Genomic DNA, 6897 nt, shown 5'->3' with positions numbered 1-6897 from the left:
TGGATTGAGATTGAATTTGAATTTGAAGTTTTTCAGGGGTGGCCAATTTTTTTTTTTGTTGAGGGCCATCATTTGTGTTGAGGCAAGCGGTGGAGGGCCAAACCGCTACCATTGGTGTTACAAATTCTTATTGTTACAAGCATTTTTTCTCAAATATAAGCTATTTAATGTATTATTTCATTCATTTAATTTCATGTAATGTTCATTAAGAACACAAGAGCAAACACATGTTCCATAGCTAAGTTGATGAAAAAATATAAATAAAAAAGTAACAATTATTATTAAAAACAGGTCTAGATTAAAACAGGTCTAGAAATACATCCGGTAGCAAATGCCCCAAAATGTATATGCTTACAACGCAAGCTTGTGATTATAAATTGGGTTTTAGTGTACTCGTCAAATAATTAAAAAAAAAGCAAAGATGTATTTGGTCAACTTTTTAGTAACTTTCTTCATACACATGAGTGGAGCTATCCATGGAAAGCTATGGGTGGTCCTAGTACAGCAGCTGGACACTCCCTCGCACCGGTCACCTCCCCTTGGCTCCCCTCCCTTATACTGCAAACCAGGAGCCATACCCAGAGTCCCGTCCTACCACTCCACTCAGCCCAGAGGAGCAGCTCTACACAGCACATTGAAAAAACCCAACAGGCAAAAATCAACATAGGGGAGGGAGTCCGGGAGGCGGAGGGGAAGGAGGAGGTGAAAACGCCCTGGAAATTTTGATAGAGAACTAGGAAGGCTTGAGAAAAGTAAAGCAGACTGCACAGTTGACCAGTCATTTAGACAGCACTGCTCTTGGGTTGGGTGGAAGGGAAGAGGTTTTCAAGGATGCTCAAGCAGAAGTAAGGCTTCGAGGCGCCCCTGCTGCGCACAGGTAAACACAAACTTTTTAAAACTTAACATCAAGTTTACTTTTTAAACTTTATGTAGATTGTGTTACTATTTTTGTGTCCAGTTTTCCAAACAGTGAAAACCACCTCCCTCTATTATTTACTATCTACATTATGTATTTTATAATGCTATGTGTGTTATGAGTTTGTTAAAACTTGACTTTATTGTTCAATGTTTGATGAGTTTGCTAAGTCACTTCCAAACAGTGAAATTTGTTTCAGTAGTGCTTTAATATTTTATGATTATATAGAATTACAAAGGTTGGTCAGTTTGATAGTGTGAGTGCTGTGGATTATAATCCTAATAAAATGGAGCTGCGGAAGGGAGGTGGGTGTGTACTCAGGATCACATGAAGAGACAGTTGCGCAGTTTACTTTTTTGCACAGGCAAGGGTACCAACAATTAAAGAGTCATGTTTTATATAATGTTGTGGAGAAGGTGGACATGGAAAAACAAAAATGAATAACTGGCATATGTTTTATTCACATATTGTGCAGAATTTGAATAGGGATTAAAAGTTATTTTTTCGCATCTTCAAGTTCATATAAGTTTGGCTGTGCTGGTTTGATATCTTGAAAGCTTGGATTCATGCGCTAAAGCTGTCTAATACTATTGTTGTTTTTATGTGTCTATCATCATCTTTAAGGACTACAAGGTTAGAAAAGTAAACAGGCAGCAACAGGCTTGGGTGTGGATTCTTCTTGTTCAACGCCTTCTACCCCCTTCTTGCTCTGCTCCCTCCCATTTTGCTGTGCTGTCTCCTTACCGAGGCACACCCTTTGTTGCCAAAAAAATAACAACGTCACACAAGCGTCTCGGTGGATACCTCACTGAACAGTTAAAACGCAGGCATATATTTAAGTCAATGGATATCACTTTAGATTTAGAACTTAAATGTATTCTGAAATTGGGATGTGAAATACTGCGTAATTTTTTGTTTTCAACAACTTATACATAGTTCACATTAAAGCTTTCTAATAGTTAATATACGCTTTTGTAGAACAGAAGAGTGAATGATTTGGTGGCCAAAACAGAGTCAGAGGAAAAGTGTGCAAAAGAAGGGGGAAGGGCAGTTAAGGAGGGGAGTAATGGAATGTAGTGGTTTGGAAAGACAAGCTAATTGAAACCAGGGCAGAGCCATAGCAGAGGGAGGCGAGATCACTGGGCATTTTTGGGGAAAAAGAGAAAGAACCCATATTTTTACCAACAGCATTCATGATATGTCATGTAAAAAGTATTTCTGATAACTTCATGCGTGCACCTATCTGTGACACAAAGATCATGTGTTATTTGAAAGTTCATAACAGGCTTCTTCTTGCCACACCCAAGCACTGTGTCGTTCATTTTTGGCTTAATTTTCGCTTAGTTAAGTGGTATGCAGCGCTAAATGTCTTGCATATTTTGGAATGCTTCTGTCAAGGTGATTGATTGTGAAACATGTTGCCAGAAGAGCCATATGGTTTCACAAGGTTTTAGACTCTTTTAGGCTCGAACTGTTTATTGACACTATATTGTATTTAGGCTGAAGTTGGAGTTTTACATGAACGTGCTAATTGCTATGAGGTGTCATTTTACATTACATGTCATCAGAGGCTCATCTATAGATCTAATAAGAGGAGGGGCAGCTTATATATTTGTCACCTTTACGGTTAAATGTCTACAGAGATGTCTGATGGTTAAACAAAAAAATCATCTTGGTCTATTGGTCATGTCTGCGAGTATTCGGAGTTTTAGCTTCTTGGTGTAAGGATATTTGGCACAAATTATCTTTATTTGTTGACTGGCAGCATGCAGGCCTGCAGCAGTACTGGTTTGTGCCATTGTTAAACAAAAGTCTACTGCACACTTCCTTTGCCATTTCCTGGTTTGTGGGTGATTTGAAAAAAGATATGGAGAGCCCATTACAGGGGAGCATCAAGCATAACTACTGTAGGAAAACAGCATGCCATCCATCACAGATATGAAACAAATAAAACATGAAATACCAAAAAGGCGAATAAACCACTGTGTGTGATTTCATAAGCCTGAGGCCATCCACCCAGCCACACCCTTGTCATCCTTCCAACACACCTTTGAAATGCTTCAGCGTGTCCTTGTGCTGTTTGTTCGCACTTGGCTTGTTGTTGGTTAAGCAATAGTAAATTGAAAGATCTGTTGAGATATTGATTTTTAGTCTTCTGGAAATTAATCATAATGTAAATATGATTGTTGTCAGTGCTGGCTCAATACTTCAGGGGAGCCTAAGCTACTTTTGCCTTACGGGACCCGGCTAATTCACTGCCACTCGGGCTTAACTATTGATGATCCATTGATGATCCAACACAGAATTACCAATGATACTGTATGTTAATACGTTAAAAAAGTTTCATTCATGTGTTTCTAAAGCTGCCCCCATTAAAAATCGGATACTTCTCACGCTCTAACCTCCACAAATTGTGTGGGGTTGCCAAGAGTGTGGCATGGCATGCAGCATCTGTTAAAGTCTATTTAGAATGAGCCGCTCAAAATGTCAGGGCACCGACACTTGGAATGTAAATTTAGAGCTATGTTGTGCTTTGTTTAGGTCCGCTTTATTTAATGGGCAATATATTAGGACAACAATTCTTACTAATTCTTACTTATTATTCTTACTTTCTAACATTTAATGCTATGAACAAGTCTTCACCCAATATGATCCAGGGGAAATGATCAACTATAGTTTTGTGTCAGTTCTTCAGCCTTGAAAATTTTCGGATCTAAATCTATAACTTTTCAATGTCCTTATTTGAACTGATTTCAAAATATACACACCTTTTCCTGGGTAGTTAGTGTAGTTTTTTCTTCCGGTGTCTGCAGTTATAAGGTTAACACTTTTTATGTGATGTTTACTTTTATGTATTTTTGTGTTAGCATTGAATACATTTACATTTTAATTTTGGGCTTCCATTAAATTACCATCTCCTCAAGATGATGAAGCCATGCTTTGGGTTGCCACAATCTATGGCTAAAACTTGCAAAGCAGGCAATAAACTAAATGGACTCTAAATGAGCCAAATACTCAATAGTAATAGAATCTCAGCACATGTCCCTAGGTAATCCAAATGAAAGGCTGAGGGTAATTCAACACGGTTAGGCTTTAAACATTGTCCATACTTCTTGAATATGATTTGGCATGTATATCTATACTTTGTTTGAAAGTGCGGAAACTCAGAGTCCACTCAGTGTCATCGTCTCCCCCAAAATTGTATTTACAACTGCTGCCATGGTTATAATGGTTTAAGCTGCAGCAGACCAAATTTGCGTCAGTGGGCAGGACTTGGTTTTCTGGAGGACTTGTGGTCTGGTTTATGACTGTGTAGACTATGCTGAACAAGAATAAGTTATTTATTTTTATTTGCATTCTTCTGCTGTGGATCATGCAGGTGTGTTCGTTTTCAATTGCAGCCTTCTGTCTAGTAACATCATAGCCTTTCTCTGGTAATAGATGTAATTGGTAAATAATGAATACACAGTTTGTCTCTCAGTTGCTCTCAGAACTGCTCTGCACAGAGTCACAATCTGTGTGCAGCATTGGAAAAGTTGGTTGTACAGGCTCGAACACAGGCGTCACAAACTTTCATCAGGATGTCTGAACTCATGTTTAGTGTAACTTATAAGTAGCCTCTATCTTGGAATTATGAGGGAAATATGCTTTGATTTAGCTCAATATAATTTAATGTATTTTTTCAATAAGGGAAAACAAATCAATCACAGCTCTGAAAATATGAGGGCTATCTTCTTAAAATAAAAAATGCTTTTATGCAGTAGAATGCTGTATGTCAAAACGCCCAAAAGGTTCGTAGCCTTCTCGTTTCTACCAGGTTCACTAAGAAGTAGCAGTAGCTTATCCACAAGTGTCATAGCACGCAGCTTGCTCTCCTGAAGATCACCCTGTCTGCCTTGGGCCTGGTGATAAGGAACTGGGAGTGCAAGGAAAGACTGCGTGACGAAGCTGTTGAAGGATGACATCAGGAGACACATGTTGATGTTTTGCACATCACGCACCTGACCTCTCCTCCTCTAGCCGCCTCTCAGGCAGAGCCACCTAAGGCAACTGCCCAGTGCCCAACCTAGCCACCCCAACACCAATATGATCAATTAGTGGGTTTACTGTGCATGTTGCTACTGTAAACTTTCAAGGTATTTTGTACAATACATCAGAAGAGCTCAAGTGAAGGTTGAGGAAGAAACACATGACAGTAGGGTAACACGTTGCATCAGCTGTTGTGTAGTTAGAGGCCTTAAGCTGGATGACTATCACAATGATAAAGGAAAGACACATGTTCCATTCCTGGCTTGATTACCTGCAGATATGTCTATGGGGTTCTTTTTTATTTGATCAGAATCTGAAGCCCGAGCTTGTGGTGGATTGCGTAAATTGAGGAGGGGGGGTGTCAGACAGGCTGCAGAAAGGGAGGCAGAATGAAGCCAGCTTCATGGAGAAAGAGGACATTTCTTTGGAGTTAGTCAGTGTGGGGAGAGGCTGGGCTCAATTCCAGCTGGCCTGACGGCTCTATCAAAGAATGTGTGTGACTGGAGGCCTGGGTGGGGCCATGTGCTGCTCCCTATACAAGCAAAGCAGAGATACGATCCCCTTATGGAGTGTTATGGTATTTCTACTACACCATGGCATTTGTTTTCATTTTCAGCAGTGGTGTCCAAGCTACTCCTCCTTATGCATTGTAAAGATTTTTACACTTATTAATAATATTAAGATAAGATAAGATATTCCTTTATTGTCCCACATGGGGAAATTTCATTGGTGCAACGCAAATAGATACAGAGGTAGATACAGAAGAACAGATCACTTATAGGAAGTCTGAAAAACACTTTCAGTAGAAGATCTCCTATAAATAAATAAAAACTCCCATAGACAAATGAATAAATAAATACATAAATACCATTGCATGTGATCACGACAGTAATTGCACATGAATATGTGTCACGACAGCACATAGATTGCACATGAATTTCACAGTAATTGCACATGAATTGCACATGAATTCCAACAGCAATTGCACATATGACAGAATTGCACATGGTTAGGTCAGTATTGCGAGTGTTCAGTACTAACAGTTTTTGTTATAAAGTCTGACAGCAGCAGGAAGGAAAGACCTACGGAACCTTTCCTTCACACAGCGAGGGTGGATCAGTCTCTCACTGAAGCTGCTCTCCAGAGCGGAGAGAGTGTCCTGCAGGGGGTGACACTCATGGTCCAGCATAGATGTGAATCTAGCCAGGACCCTCCTTCAATTGTACTGTGATGATAATAATGAGCGACATTTGTAGACACAGCCCTGGGGTAAACTGATGGAAGCTAAGCACACACCACATTCATACATGGTCAATATGTTGTTTTGCTCAAGGACACAACGACAGCATGCACTGGTCGGAGCGGAGATTGGTGGGCGAATGCAGAAAACACTTTGATGAATTTTCCCTCTTAGTGCATGGTGTTGACAGTGTACACAGCTGCTGTAGTACATGCACAAACAGTTGGTTTATCCTAAACACACTCTTAATGGGCAAACTGGCCCTTTTAACATATTATATTTTCTTGCTACAATGTTTTATTAAATGTTTAATACATCAAGTATACAAAAATGTGGTCTTTGACTTGCATGGGCTTTTACACTTGCACAGATGAGTGTGTAGTGATTTGTGTACTTGTTGGCTTGTGTAGGTGTTGGCTGTAGTATAATAACTAGATGTTGTTAATACCACCATTGCCAGATAGTTAATTATTAACAGTTGATGAGATGATATAATAAAGAAGTGCAAGGGTCTGTGTTGTACTGATGTATGACAAATGAGAAAATTCCTGCTTGCTATTGATATATATATATATATTTTGTTCTTTGTAGAAGTCAAGAAACAAAGACAAACATTGAGATTGAACGCCTTGGCACTGCTTGAGCAATCCACGGTAGGTTTAAAACCTCACTGTCATCATTGTTAATTATGCTAAATCAAGTTTAATAATGT

The 6897-nt window shown here is 39.3% G+C and overlaps 1 protein-coding gene across 1 annotated transcript in view; it reads left to right on the top strand.

Moving 5' to 3' along the window:
* Window positions 1–630: 630 nt before the first annotated feature.
* ahnak (AHNAK nucleoprotein) overlaps window positions 631–6897 on the top strand; it is a 42241-nt gene continuing 35974 nt past the window's right edge. Inside the window, exons 1-2 of the mRNA XM_072437745.1 lie at window positions 631–877; window positions 6777–6838. The gene's annotated coding sequence lies outside the window, so the exon portion shown is untranslated. The remainder of the gene's footprint in view (window positions 878–6776; window positions 6839–6897) is intronic.

This window comes from Eucyclogobius newberryi, unplaced genomic scaffold, assembly GCF_026437365.1.
Source record: "Eucyclogobius newberryi isolate DKJ021-1_F unplaced genomic scaffold, fEucNew1.0.hap1 SCAF_11, whole genome shotgun sequence".
NCBI lineage: Eukaryota > Metazoa > Chordata > Actinopteri > Gobiiformes > Gobiidae > Eucyclogobius > Eucyclogobius newberryi.
This window is presented reverse-complemented; position numbering and strand designations above follow the sequence as displayed.